Consider the following 15,000-nt stretch of genomic DNA (forward strand, 5'->3'; position numbering starts at 1 on the left):
CACTGATTGGTCAGAAGAAGAGAGAATCATCACTACGTCATCATTGCGCTAGACGGGGGGCGTCCTGCACAAAAACACAAACCCGCCATCTTTAAATAGCCTTGTGACTACTAAACATTAGCATTATTTGTTTGCAGTGAGAACAAAGTGCAATAAACTAAAAAATATACATTCACAGTGTATATTCTGCGTCATTTATTGATGAAACAAAACCAACAGCAACACAATTTACCACCAAGAACAAATAGTTTAGTCTCACAAAAAGATTGCAAATTTTGTTAGCTTATGTGCTAATGTGACTGGGATTTCCCATTATAACCGTTATCATTGTGGCTAACGTGCATTAGGCACTGGTTTCATAGCTGCATAGCTAGCTTCGAAATCCTCTATTGTCTGTGTGTGTCGCGTTGAAGATGACGTCACGGCGCCCTCGCTATGACGACCAGCTACACTGACGGGGGGTTACTAGACTTACTACCTGCAGTGGAAAACGAACAACGTACCAGGTACTAAAAGCGAGTAGAGTCGAGTAGGTACCATGCAGTGGGAAAGCGGCATAAGCAGCAGAGTTCAACTAGGCCTGTGCTCTATGGTGAGTACAATGTTTAGCAAAAAATCGTCAGGGGCTCTTGGGTCTTTGAGAGAAGAAGACTGTAAGAAATGCGGGATCCTATGCACTCAGAAAATATCTTTAAAAGCCTTTAATGTGTTCAAATTAAGGCTGTCAATCTTTTAAAATATTTAATCTGAATCTGCATGATTGTCCATAGTTAATCATGATTAATCGCATATTTTTTATTTGTTCTAAATCTACCTTAAACGGATATTTTTCAAGTTTTAATACTCAACATGAGACTCAACAAATGCTTGCTTTATTGTTTATTGTTTATTGTTATTTGCACTTACAAACATACATTCTGGAATAAAATAAGTAAAAAGAAGAACAGTTAAAATGTGTAGGAAAGGTAAAAAAAAACCAAGGGCTTATAAGCGACCTCCCCTCTTAAACCTATAGTATAGGATAACTACACAAAAAATCCCCCCCCTCCCCCACATTATGCACAAACACACATGCGCATATCCCTCTCGCATATCCCTCTCGCACACACACACACACACACACGCACGCACGCACGCACGCACGCACGCACGCACGCACGCACGCACGCACGCACGCACGCACGCACACACACACACACACACACACACACACACACACACACACACACACACACACACACACACACACACACACACACACACACACTTCAGCTTCTTCCCCTCAGCAGCTCGCCTGGTAAATTAGTCAGGTGTCGTCGTCCCCCCCCCCTCCCCCCCTCTATGGCGAGCTGCTAGGGCTGGACCTCTGGACTTGAACTGTGCTGCACTGTATTCATGTCCCCTACCACTGCACTTTACTGTCTTACTGTTGTCTCACTGTTCTGTCCTCTTTTGCATTTATTTATCATTATTATTATGTTGTTCCTATTTGTGAAAAAAATCAATCATGCACTGAATTTGTACCTGTACAATATGGTGAATAAAGAAATCTGAATATGAATCTGAATACATCATTATACAACAATTATAATGGTGGGGAAAAAAAGATTTCACACAAATACACATGGATACTACAGACTACAGGATCTGTAGTTCTTTTTTTAAGCTTACTTTTAAATATAACATGTTTCTGTTAGATTTTGTATATCATTCCACATCACTCGACCTTGATAAACAAATGAGAATTTGGCAACAGAGGTCCTACAGAAAGGAATGCTTTATGCAGCCATTTAACGAAAAAGCATGACCCTCATGCATTGCAAATTTGAATCAAATTCAAAACAGAGTAATGCACAAAATAACTTAAAAGAAAATAATAATTTAAAACCATGAATAAAGTGTGCATGAAATAATAGGGAAAAGAAAACGTTAGGAACTTGTTACATTCACCCACACAAGGGCTGAGGACTCACCCCCCCCCCCCCCCCCCCCCCCCCCCCCCCCCTCTCTCACGCAAACATGTTCGGACCAAGCTGGGCTTCGTCAGGGCATTCGTGGGTTGCTATGGGCTCACCCTTTATATACAAGAGTTTGTCAACACGGGTGTCCGATAGAGGGCAATCCCGCCATACACAGGTGATCACAACATGACATTAATAACAAACAACTAAAAACATGCGTACAGTATATCACAAGAAGCAATTTATACAGGGGTATATTGTTTGTCACATAGATATAGCAATTGGTACATAATTTATAAAAGAATAGGACATATTTTCATGGGAAACATTTTAATTCAATGTCTTCATCAGACCAGGGTCATTCAAGGCATCAAGACAGTGACTGGGAGTGGGGGAAGAAATGTCTTTTAGTATTTTTATAATTTCTTACATATATTTTTGTTTTCGTATATGTCTTTTGTATTTTTATAATTATATATATATTTGGATTGTTGTTTTTCCTGTTCTCTTGTCTTGTGACCACAAATGTTGTTGTTATTGTCTGTTAATTTGTTGATTGTTATTATTATATATATTTTATTTAGTTTGCTCCTTCGTTTGTTCTTTATATTGTTTATTGTTGTGTTCTGGTATGTCTTGTTGTATGTTATGTGATTTTTTTATTTCTTTTATAAAAATAAGATTTCATCATAAAAAAAGATAATCAGACCCGAGAGGTGAGTTGTCTTGTGGCAAAGTGCCCAACAGGTTTAAAAAACAGTAGGATACGTGTCGTGACTTTCTTTGGCACTCTTAGTTCAGGATACGTTCAAAGGAGAAGAATTGATTGATTGATTGAAAACTTTATTAACAGATTGCAGAATGGGTACAGTACAGTACAGCTCAATACACACAATTGTTAAGGGGATGCAGACCAGAGAAAGACTTTTGTCTTTTTTACATCAGTGTCCCCCATTTTCAATTCATCATAACATATATGACATACACAACATGCAGATAGACAGTAGGCCTACTGCTACATCTATACATTTATGATGACATACCAGATTTGCAAATACAGTACTGTTTGTGATACAAAAAGAGTCTAAAAAAGAGAGTATATAAATTTGACGTAGAAACTGTACATTGGAGGAGGTTGGGTAGGTGGGGTGGGGGTGGGGACTGTACATTGGAGGTGGTTGGGTGGGGTGGGGGGGGGGGGGTGGGGGTTGGGTAGGCGGGGTGGGGGAAACTGTACAACTGTACAAGCAAAACTGTACATTGGAATATCGACGAAACCATACTTGGTTCTAAGAAGAGGGTCTTGTGTATTCTTGGGTTAGGTCATTTACTGTACATTGGAGGGGGTTGGGTTAGGACATTTACAGGGGCCAGTTTCAAATTGCAGTCTCCCGTAGGTGTTCTTTGAGAGTGGTTTTGAAAGTGGGTGATTCACATTCCTTTACAGCTTTGGGTAGGGCATTCCACATTGATGTGGCATAATTGCAAAACGTGTTTAGTCCCTTGTTTGAGCCGAATCTGGGTTTAACATGATTTGTGGAGCTCCCACATACTGCGGCTAACGACATGATCAACGGCAACATTCCTCCTCTGCCACCTCTGCAAAAGAACCCACGAGAGGCCACAGCGAGAGGGAAGGAACCGGGGTTCACAACCGAGGCGCCCAGCACGTCGCGGGGACAAAACAGCGAGGCATCGCTCCTCACACCGGCGCCGGAGATCAACAGCATCCACGCAATTGACGCTTCAGCCAGCAGTTGCACCAGCCGACCAGCAAGCAGCGACATACCCTCACAGAAGCCCCAGCGGACTCGGCGAGTGGCTAAAGGGAGAGCGGCGCGGGACATCGAGACCACCAAGGACCCGACGGTTAGCTTGGCTGGCCCCGCCAAGGCCGCCATGCCAGCTAGTCTACCCGGGCCGAGGCCAGGACAAAAGGCACCCCCCCTCCCCCACAATGGAGTACAATCAGACATATCTGTAATCAACCAGCCCCCCCCCCCACATCGCGGGCTTTCACACAAAGGAAGACAGACTCCAGCAAAGGACAAAGCATCACCCCCTCCCCCCCTCCCCACCCACGGCACAAACAGCAACAACGCCCCCCCTCCCCCCACCACAGGACAGGACACAATTGAACAGAGTTACCTCAACTGTGACGACGTCAATCTTATTACAAGCAAAAATGGACTTCACATATTTCATCTAAATACAAATAGCCTGAGACCTAAACTGGCTGAAATCAAACAGTTGTTTTTAAACGGTAAGGCTAACATATTGTGTTTCACAGAAACAAAATTAGACTCATCTGTACAGGATCCAGAGATTGAAATTGAAAACTACTCAATAGTCAGGAGGGATAGGAACCAGTATGGAGGTGGCGTCTGTGTGTATATACACAAGGATACCAAATACATCAACCGTACTGACCTTAACCATGATGAAATTGAAACTGTTTGGATTGAAATCTTATTAGACAGGGCGAAACCAGTACTAGTAGGCACAATCTATAGACCACCAGAACAGAGTGGCTTTTATGACACACTTGATGGGTGTTTAGCTGGGGTGGAGGGGGTAGAAAAAATTCGTATTGGGGACTGGAACACGGATATGCTGCGTAAATCAGCACCCGTCTTCAAGGCCTTCAGTAGATTTTCTGACCTGCACGGTTTCAGCCAGCTAATCACACAACCCACAAGGGTATGCGATTCGACACAAACCACCATTGACCTCATTTTGACCTCTGACAAGTCCATGATCTCCAGTAAAGGGGTGATAGCATGCGGGTTAAGTGATCATTATATGATTTTCTGTACCCGCAAAAAGCTAAAACAGAAGGCCGGCTGTCACAAAACAGTCACATCTAGAGACCTCAAAACTTACTCTAGAGAGGCCTTTAACCTAGAACTGGGGAGCTTGGACTGGTCAGATGAGCTCAGTGGTACACAGGTTGAAGAAACATGGCTTGGATTCAAAACCAAATTCACAGCAATACTCAACAACATGGCACCGATAAGAACCACCAGGGTTAAAAATCGCGCTGAGGCATGGATGCACACTGAAATACTGGCCGCTATGAAAACCAGAGACAAAAAATGCTCTGAACTTCATAAAAGTCAGACAAAGCTTTCCAAAAGCTCAAACAGTGAACTCCAAGCCCACGTGGTTGAACTAAAAATCCAAAGAAACAGACTAAGAAATGACGTAAACACCATGATCAGAACCGCAAAAAGAAATTTCATCAACGACAAAACTGAGGAAAACAAAAACAAACCCCGCGAACTTTGGAAATTACTCAATAATCAACTAGGCTGCAGTAAAAAACTTAAAACCAGATTCTCAAACATAAACATAAAGACGGACAACACGCTCATCACAGACAAGCTGGATGTAGCCAATTACTTAAACATCTTCTTCACAAACATAGCCACAACACTGGTAAACAAACTACCCTCCCACTCAGGGCATTATGGGGTAGAACACATAGTAGCATACTACAAAAACCTAGGGTCCACAAAGACGACTTCAAACTTGAAATGGTAACAACCGATGAGTTACTCAAAAAATTGAGCGCCCTCCAACCTAACAAGGCCACTGGCCATGACAACATCCCCTCCAAATTCCTCAGAGACGCAGCAGCCGCCATCACCCCAGTCATCACACACATAATAAACCTCTCTATAAGACAGGGGCACATCCCCAAGGACTTCAAAATTGCGAGAGTGACCCCTCTACACAAAAAGGGCAGCAAATTAGACCCAGGCAACTACCGCCCTGTTTCTATTCTTACCTCCATCTCGAAAGTCATGGAGAAAATAGTCTACGAACAGGTCGAAAAGTACCTGGCGGAAAAAAACCTAATCTACGAATTCCAATCTGGCTTCAGAACGTCCCACTCCACTGACACATGCCTCCTCTATTTGAACGACCACATCAAACAAGAGGTGGACGCTGGCAAATACTGCGGCATGGTCATGCTGGACCTACAAAAGGCCTTCGACACTGTCAATCACTCCATTCTAATGGACAAGCTAAAAGCAATTGGTTTTGATAGCCTATCAGTGAGCTGGATGCAATCCTACCTGGAGGGGAGAGAACAGATGGTAGAGGTAAACGGTACTCTATCCCCCCCCCCCTCACAGTGAGCTGTGGTGTTCCACAAGGAAGCATACTAAGACCGCTACTCTTCCTAATTTATGCAAATGACATGTCGTCAGCCTGTGACTGCAACTTGTTCCTGTTTGCGGACGACTCAGCCCTGCTGGTCTCTGACAAGAACAAATTGCAGGTTGAAAAAACCCTCAGCACGGAACTAGGCAAAATCTGCATATGGCTCGCTGATAACAAACTATCATTACACATGGGCAAAACAGAGTCCATTCTCTTCGGTTCAAATAACAAACTCAGCAAGACCGACGGCTTCTCAGTTACAGTGGGTGACAATATTGTCACAAGGAAAGACGAAATTACCTACCTGGGTTCCATCCTAGAGGCAAATCTTTCCTGTGACAAAATGGCATCCAATGTAATAAAAAAAGTCAACCAACGAACTAGATTCTTGTACCGGATCTCCTCTCTGGTAAACAAGAATACCCTGAAGACTCTGGCAGGAGCACTCATTCAAGGGTACTATGACTATGCGTGCACCTCATGGTACCAAAGCACCTCAAAGGCGCTTAAAACAAAATTACAAACATCACAAAACAAACTGGTCAGACTACTACTTGACCTGAACCCCAGAACCCACCTCACCCCTGCCCACTTTGCCAACCTAGGATGGCTTAGAGTAGACGACAGAGTACAGCAACTTGCAATGGGCCTGGTCTACAAGATACACTATACGACCGGGGTGCCCATGTACATGTCAAAATACTTCCCAAAGGTCAGTGAATACCACAACCACTACACCAGAGGAAGCTCAACAAATCATGTTAAACCCAGATTCGGCTCAAACAAGGGACTAAACACGTTTCGCAATTATGCCACAACAATGTGGAACGCCCTACCCAAAGCTGTAAAGGAATGTGAATCCCTGCCCACATTCAAAACCGCCCTTAAAGAGCACCTACGGGAGGCTGCAATTCGAAACTGGCCACCGTAAATGCCCAAAACCCCCACCACCTCCTAATAGACAGTCTCCTCCCCACCGCATGTATATATTCCCTCCCCGCCGTATGTATATTTCCCTCCCACCCACCCACCCCCTCCTAATGTACAGTCCCCTCCCCATCATATGTATATACTCTGTCAGGATCTAGGGGTAACAGTACTGTATATTTGAATACCGCCTATGTCACAAATGTATCAGTACTAAATACCTATATGTCCCTATGCCATAAATGTCATGTATGTTGTGTATGTCATAAATGTCTATATGAATTGAAAATGGGGGACCCTGATGGAAACAAGACAAACGTCTTTCTCAGGTCTGCATCCCCTTAACAATTGTATGTATTGAGCCGTACTGTATTGTACCCATTCTGCAATCTGTTAAATAAAGTTTTCATTCATTCATTCATTCCCTCTGGTGTAGTGGTCGTGGTATTCACTGACCTTTGGGAAGTATTTTGACATGTACATGTACATGGCCATGGGTATTCCAGAAGAGGCTGGAAACAAGTGGTTGCGGATCAATGGTCCAAAAGTGATAGTCGGTTTTATTGGCAAACAGCAGCAAGGCAGTTTCCACAGCAGTACACAGGATACGGTCTCTTCTGACACCAAGCTACGAATCTTGTGTGTCTTAATGTCGATACAGTTCGGTATTTAAGCATTTTCTCGACCCCCGTACTTAGTCGAAAAATCGGCTTGTCCACATAATGACAATAGATTCTTTTGATAATCAAGTTTTTAAGTGTCCTTGGTCTTCTAACAAATATTATGGATGATAAATTAACATGGAAATCGCACATAGCACACGTTAAAAAAAAGATGTCCAAGAGTATTTTTGTTATGAATAAAGTAAAGGATGTGTTAGAGTATGAGGCAATGAGAACACTCTACTGTTCACTCATCTCACCTTATATCATGCAGTTATTGTGTTGAAGTATGGGGGAATACTTATGGGACCAATATAAAAACCATTATATATACTACAGACTACAGGCTGTAAGAATCACACATAAAGTGAGTTATCGAGAACACACAAATACATTATTTATTAAATCTAGAATAATTAAACTTGAAGACATGGTTAAGTTTCAAACAATGTTAATTATGTATAGGGCAAGAAATAATACACTGCCAGAAAAACTACAAAATCTTTTTCATTTAGAAAGTGAGTTTAGTAGGAGAAAATACAATTTTAAACATCAGTTTGCACGTACCACACTTAAACAGATGTGTCCTTCAGTTATTGGTGTAAAGTTGTGGAATTCTCTCCATAGCGAGCTTAAGGTATGTAATAGTGTTTATCAATTCAAAAAAAATTATACATTTTTTTTTAGTCAGTATGAAAATCAAATGTGATCTGAATAGTGAGATATTTTCTTTTTTTTTTCTCTTTCTTTTATTCTTTATTCTTTATTATTATTATTATTATTATTATTATTATTATTATTATTATTATTATTATTATTATTATTATTATTATTATTATTATTATTATTATTATTATTATTATTATTATTATTATTATTATTATTATTATTATTATTATTATTATTATTATTATTATTATTATTATTATTATTATTATTATTATTATTATTATTATTATTATTATTATTATTATTATTATTATTATTATTATTATTATTATTATTATTATTATTATTATTATTATTATTATTATTATTATTATTATTATTATTATTATTATTATTATTATTATTATTATTATTATTATTATTATTATTATTATTATTATTATTATTATTATTATTATTATTATTACATTTTTTCTTGTTTAACTGTGGATTGTATGTTTCTTGTATAATGGTATAAATTATTATTTGTGTAAATTAGGTTGTACTTGTTTAGTTTAGGAATAAGGGGCAGGTAACTATAAGATTTATTCTTCTTCCTGCTCCTTTTGTCCATGGAATGATAATTATGATTGTGTAATGAAGAAACTCTGATTGTATGATTCCATGTGGCAAATAAATACTCTGAATCTGAATCTGAATCTGAAAAAGGAGAAACTTCGCCCCTAACATGGTAATTGAATCAGTCTAGTTTCGTGTGTGTGGTTTTGGTCAATTCGGTATGTGTGTGTGTGTGTGTGTACTGTATATGTGTGTGTGTGTGTGTGTGTGTGTGTGTGTGTGTGTGTGTGTGTGTGTGTGTGTGTGTGTGTGTGTGTGTGTGTGTGTGTGTGTGTGTGTGTGTGTGTGTGTGTGTGTCTCTGTGAGTAGCGTGTGAATGTCTGTCAAATTCATTCACATGGCTCATTCGAGGTGAGGTGATAATCAATTTAGCATTTTGAGGTGTTGCCCTGAGTTTTGGGTGAGACGTCTGGGGACCGTGTGTCTCACTACACAAATTGGTCTGGGCCTGTTCTGCCCTTACACTTAGTAATAAATGTATGCTTATAATAATATGGGCTGTTCCTGTCTAGTAAACTATCAAAAATATACTTCATACGCAAAACAGTAGAAAGCGTTACACGGTACGGGACAGAGCAACAGAGATAGCCTGGTGCCCAGGACCACCGTACAGGATTACAAGCCTTACCTTCTCTCTGTTTTCATCAGCCCCCGTCGTCACGGCTGGCTTGCCTGCATGGGCGGACTTTGGGGGGCAAACTGTTTGTTGTCTCGCTCCTTCTGCTACCTGTCAAGTAATTTACTGTAAGTCCTACATCACTATATTACTTATTTAGAAACAAAAACAAAAGGGGACCAAGCTTTGGAACGCCCTCCCCCTAAACATGAAAACCGCTCCCTTTGAAAAACGTACCTCTACGGGCAGGCTTTTAAACACCTATAGCCGTCTTTCGGTTTCTGTTTGTTTTTAGTTTTTTGTTGTCTATTCTGTTGTTTTAGTTCATTTCAATGTTGTATTATTTTTTTCAAATGTTTCCTCTTACTGTATTTTATTGATGTTATACTGTATATTACTCTTGTAAAGCACTCTGTGCACTTGTGCCGAGAAGGGCGCTATGTAAATAAAGTTTTATTTACCAACTTAATAATAATAATAATAATAATAATAATAATAATAATAATAATAATAATAATAATAATAATAATAATAATAATAATAATAATAATAATAATAATAATAATAATACATTTAATTTGTAGTGCACTTTACATTTGGAACCAAATCTCAAAGTGCTACAGGGTAAAAACATAGGCTTTAAAAACATAGGCAATTATAAAAACATAAAAAAAGGGATAAAACACACAAAGGCATGTATAAAAGGTTAAAACTAAGAAAAAGCTTTGGTGAAGAGGTACGTTTTTGTCCTCTTTTAAAAGAGTCAGTGGTCTGTGGTGCTCTCAGGTAGTCAGGGAGGGCATTCCACAGGCGAGGAGGAGCAGCCGAGCAGAAGGCCCGGTCGCCCATGGTGCAGAGCTTGGTCCTGCGGGGACGGAGGCGCTTGGTGTTGGCAGAGCGGAGGTTACGAGTGGAGGGTTACATCTAACTTACTTAGATGCCATGATAACGGCGACCACAGTGTATCCCAGTGTGCCACAGTGTATCATGGTGATCACGGTTTCAACTGCTCCTGGTGCTCAGCGCTGTAACAGAGCTGGTGATAAATGATAGTTTGTATTGATTCTGTCTACACTGTGGGACTCGCCTCTTCCTGATGGTAAAAGCCGGTACTCACCGTGCGGTGGGTGTGCAATGTATCTACTGAGCTAGTCCGATTACAGACCGCTCGATATACGTGGCTTGGGAATGGAGGGGTGCTGATGGACCTCTACGGTTTTCATGGCCACATCCACCGGGAACTGGTGAACTCTAGAGCTCAGAGGCAGAATTATGCTCCTCTTTTATTATTCTGAAAGTGTTGTCAGGTATGGAATACAGCAATAGGCACCTGGTCCTAATGATGTGTCAACGTACAGTATTTGTTGACTCTGTACAGCTCAATTTCAATTTGTGAATATCTTCTTAAGCTGAACACCAGAGGGACTAGATTATACGGATGATCAACAGCTAAAGCCTGGAGCTGCTCCATAGACAGTGAGTAATGGGATTACATCTAGTACTCTATAGCCGTCTATATACACTGCTGAGCTGGGTTCAAATGCCGTCGCAGACCCAGGCTAGAATTAATGATGATCCATTTCCACAGGCATTCTTTGTTCATCTCTTTCCCCAGTATGAATGTCTTTACATTGCAGAAAATAATCCATGGTGTGTGTGTGTGTGTGTGTGTGTGTGTGTGTGTGTGTGTGTGTGTGTGTGTGTGTGTGTGTGTGTGTGTGTGTGTGTGTGTGTGTGTGTGTGTGTATGTGTGTGATCAATTAAGTTAAATTGGACCTTTATTAATCCCCTTGGGGAGAATTCGTCCTTTGCATTTGACCCATCCTAACTATTTAGACAGCAAGGAGGCGGTGACCTGTATACCTACCATCCTCAACACTGTTATTATTAATGGACCAGAATTCGTTGTGTCACTCTGGGTTTAATCATGGTAAAGGAAGACCCTATAGTGTGTGATACGTCAGCTCTGGCTAGTGACTTTGCTGGAATGTTTGGATGACGGTTCTATATGGTTTGTGTTCGCCCTTGATGGTGAGTATAGTAGGCCACGACGACTTCCTCCTTTCCTCTCCTTCTGGGGAGTGTCTCTGATTATCAGCAACTCTCTGATCTCACAGTTTCGGTCCCTCTCGCTGCTGGCCACTGAAGCCTAGCTTATCAGCAATATTATCGTATTGGTTAGAATATAAGACTAATTAAAAAGGACAGAGCCCTGGAAACGAGCTGTACACCTCGGGCCGAGGAGAGAGGGTCCCAGCTCGACCTCCACCCTCGGGCAAAGCAGAGAGGGTCCCAGCTCGACCTCCACCCCTGGGCAGAGCAGAGAGGGTCCCAGCTCGACCTCCACCCTCGGGCAGAGCAGAGAGGGTCCCAGCTCGACCTCCACCCCTGGGCAGAGCAGAGAGGGTCCCAGCTCGACCTCCACCCTCGGGCAGAGCAGAGAGGGTCCCAGCTCGACCTCCACCCCTGGGCAGAGCAGAGAGGGTCCCAGCTCGACCTCCACCCTCGGGCAGAGCAGAGAGGGTCCCAGCTCGACCTCCACCCTCGGGCAGAGCAGAGAGGGTCCCAGCTTGACCTCCACCCTCGGGCCGAGGAGAGAGAGTCCCACCGCCGACCTCCACCCCTGGGCAGAGCAGAGAGGGTCCCAGCTCGACCTCCACCCCTGGGCAGAGCAGAGAGGGTCCCAGCTCGACCTCCACCCTCGGGCCGAGGAGAGAGGGTGCCAGCGCTGACCTCCACCCTCGGGCCGAGGAGAGAGGGTCCCAGCGCTGACCTCCACCCTCGGCAGCACCGAATATAAGAACAGTCAGTCAGGACAATACGGTATTTGCAAGCTAGTCTTGTGTAGCCTCTCTCCACACTACGTTAGCGCTGAGAGAGGTCTGGTTGAAGCTATTATATACGGTATTGGGGGACATTGTTTGTATTTCTTTAAACCAATCACAATCATCCAGGGCGGAGCTAAGCCCAGAATGCAGCGACGGTGCCCTTGCAAAATAGTGGAGCAGATAGCGGAAGGGGAGGAGAATCCTGACTGAAATAGTCGGCCAATGGCACGTTTATACTCACAGTTTCAGCCCTGTGATCCAGACTATTAGCAAGCTAACTATATTATACTATACTATATTACAGTTGTCCGTCACTTAAATTAATGCCAAGTGACTGTTTTGACAGTTTCCCGCTGAGCATGAGATGGCACGGCATGCGCTCCGGCAATTCTACAGCTCCGCTTTACACAGAACGCTGCTTCGCCTTTTCTGCTTGGTGATGAGACGGGTCAGACCTGACTTAATTTAGCCCATCTTTTCCCCCAGCTTGACGTCTTTACACAGATACCAGACCCGGTTCCACTCCACGTATTTCCTAGGTTTACTGCTCTGTGTAAAGACAGCTTATGACAGTAGCTGTGGTGATTTCACTGGGATATATGGGGACTGGGATATATGGGGACTGGGATATTTTGAACCCACAAATTGAAACAACAAATGAACCACAAAGATGGTCACCAATTAATTGTCAACGGAACAATTCCAAAACGTTTCACTTGATGACCACACAAAATTAAGTCGAGGAGGACTTTGAATGGAGGATTTTTATTTTTATTTTTTTATCATTTCAACACTTCCTGAAGTATAAGATTAGGTCACTGCTTCTTCCGCCACAGCACTATATGGGCAATATAGGAAATGAAATACTTGCTTACCTGATTAGGACAGAATGGGTTTCAGAATTGATTAAGCCAATTCTATTCATTACGCCAGTTTCCCGCTATTAGAGTTTGCGAGTGAGAACGGGGCGTCAAAACACTTAAGAGTGTCGTTCCTGTTTTCCATTCCTCCGGACTGACGGCAGTCGCGGGGTAATAAAGCACCTTTGCCCTTCATTGCCTCATAAATCCTACTACATTTCATAAATGAACTGCCTCGCCGCGGCCCCGGCTCACTTACTTAGCCTCTCTCCCCGTGTTCATTTGGCTCCGTGTGGCGGCAGACAGATTCATTTACCGGTGCCCCCCGGGCACCCCGCCACGGGACCCGCTTTCAAGCGAGACGGGAGTCGCCGACGCACCCTACAGGATTACAGGCTTCACGTTCTCCCTGTTTTCACCCCCCCCCCCCCCCCCCCCCGTCGTCACGGCTGGCTTGCCGGGGCGGACTTTGGGGGGCAAACTGTTTGTTGTTGTCTCGCTCCTTCTGCTACCTGTCGAGTCATTTACATGGCTGTGAGCCCAACATATCTATATATTACTTGTTTAGATGTAACAGCTCAAACAGCTAATTGGCACGGTGGTGTAGTGGTTAACACTGTCGCCTCACAGCTAGAAGGTCCAGGGTTTGATTCCCGCTTGGTACCCAGGTGGGGTATCTCCTGGGCCTTTCTGTGTGGAGTTTGCATGTTCTCCCCCCATGCTCACAAGGGCTTCCCCTCCCGATTAGATAAACCCAATGGAAAAACATGCACAACAGATCGTTAACGCTGTCGCGTCGGACAGGAACACTTGGTTTGGTCCCCGGGGTGCGGCCCCACGCCGCAGCCCTTATCTGCTCCCGGCTGCCCTTGGCAGGAAGGACGGCGGGATGGGTCAAGTGCAGAGACTCAATATCATCGGCGACCCGAAAATTGCATGTGTGTTCCTGTGTGTGCCGCCCATCCCATGTGTGTGTGTCACTGCATGATAAATAAAGACTTCTTCAAAAAAGTCCAGTTATTATTATTATTAAATTTAACCCGCAAATGAACCACGAGGATGGTTCACCAAATCATTGTCAATGGATCAATTCCAAAAAGTGTCACTTGATGACCTCACAAAATCAAGTCCTTGATGCTCTGGTTTCCAGCTTAGGATGACAGTTGTCTGTGTTTAGAGATATTGACCGAACTGCCCAACGTCACTGGAATTGCACAATGTAAATTCAGTTTTAGGCTGGATTTCTGCTTCATAATCATAAGTCAACCATAACAGGTCCTTCAGCCCTTTAATCTGAACCTATAGGGGTTATAAAAGTATTGGAAGAATTCTTTTTTTACTTCTTCTTCTTCTTCGTACAGAAATATCAGGGTATGATGGCGGACTTTACCTTTATTTCTTGACTTACATTTAAAGGTGCTATAGATAAAATCTTTATGTAGAGTATTATTATAAAAAAAAAAGAATAATACATCCACAGAGCTTTTACAAAGGTACAGAATAAAAGTATTGCTTCCCTCCCCCCCACACTCATATACACAGTATCCCAGTACCCACGTACAGTACACACAGTCTGCTCTGTGTTTGTCACACTGTTCCTGTGTACTTCTTGTATAAGTTGCTTTTGTTGCTGTACCGTCTGTCACACTGTGGAACGTTCACAGTTGATCATCTGTGGTGGTCAAAAGC

This window comes from Notolepis coatsorum (assembly GCF_963971535.1).
Source record: "Notolepis coatsorum genome assembly, chromosome: 4".
NCBI classification, from domain to species: domain Eukaryota; kingdom Metazoa; phylum Chordata; class Actinopteri; order Aulopiformes; family Paralepididae; genus Notolepis; species Notolepis coatsorum.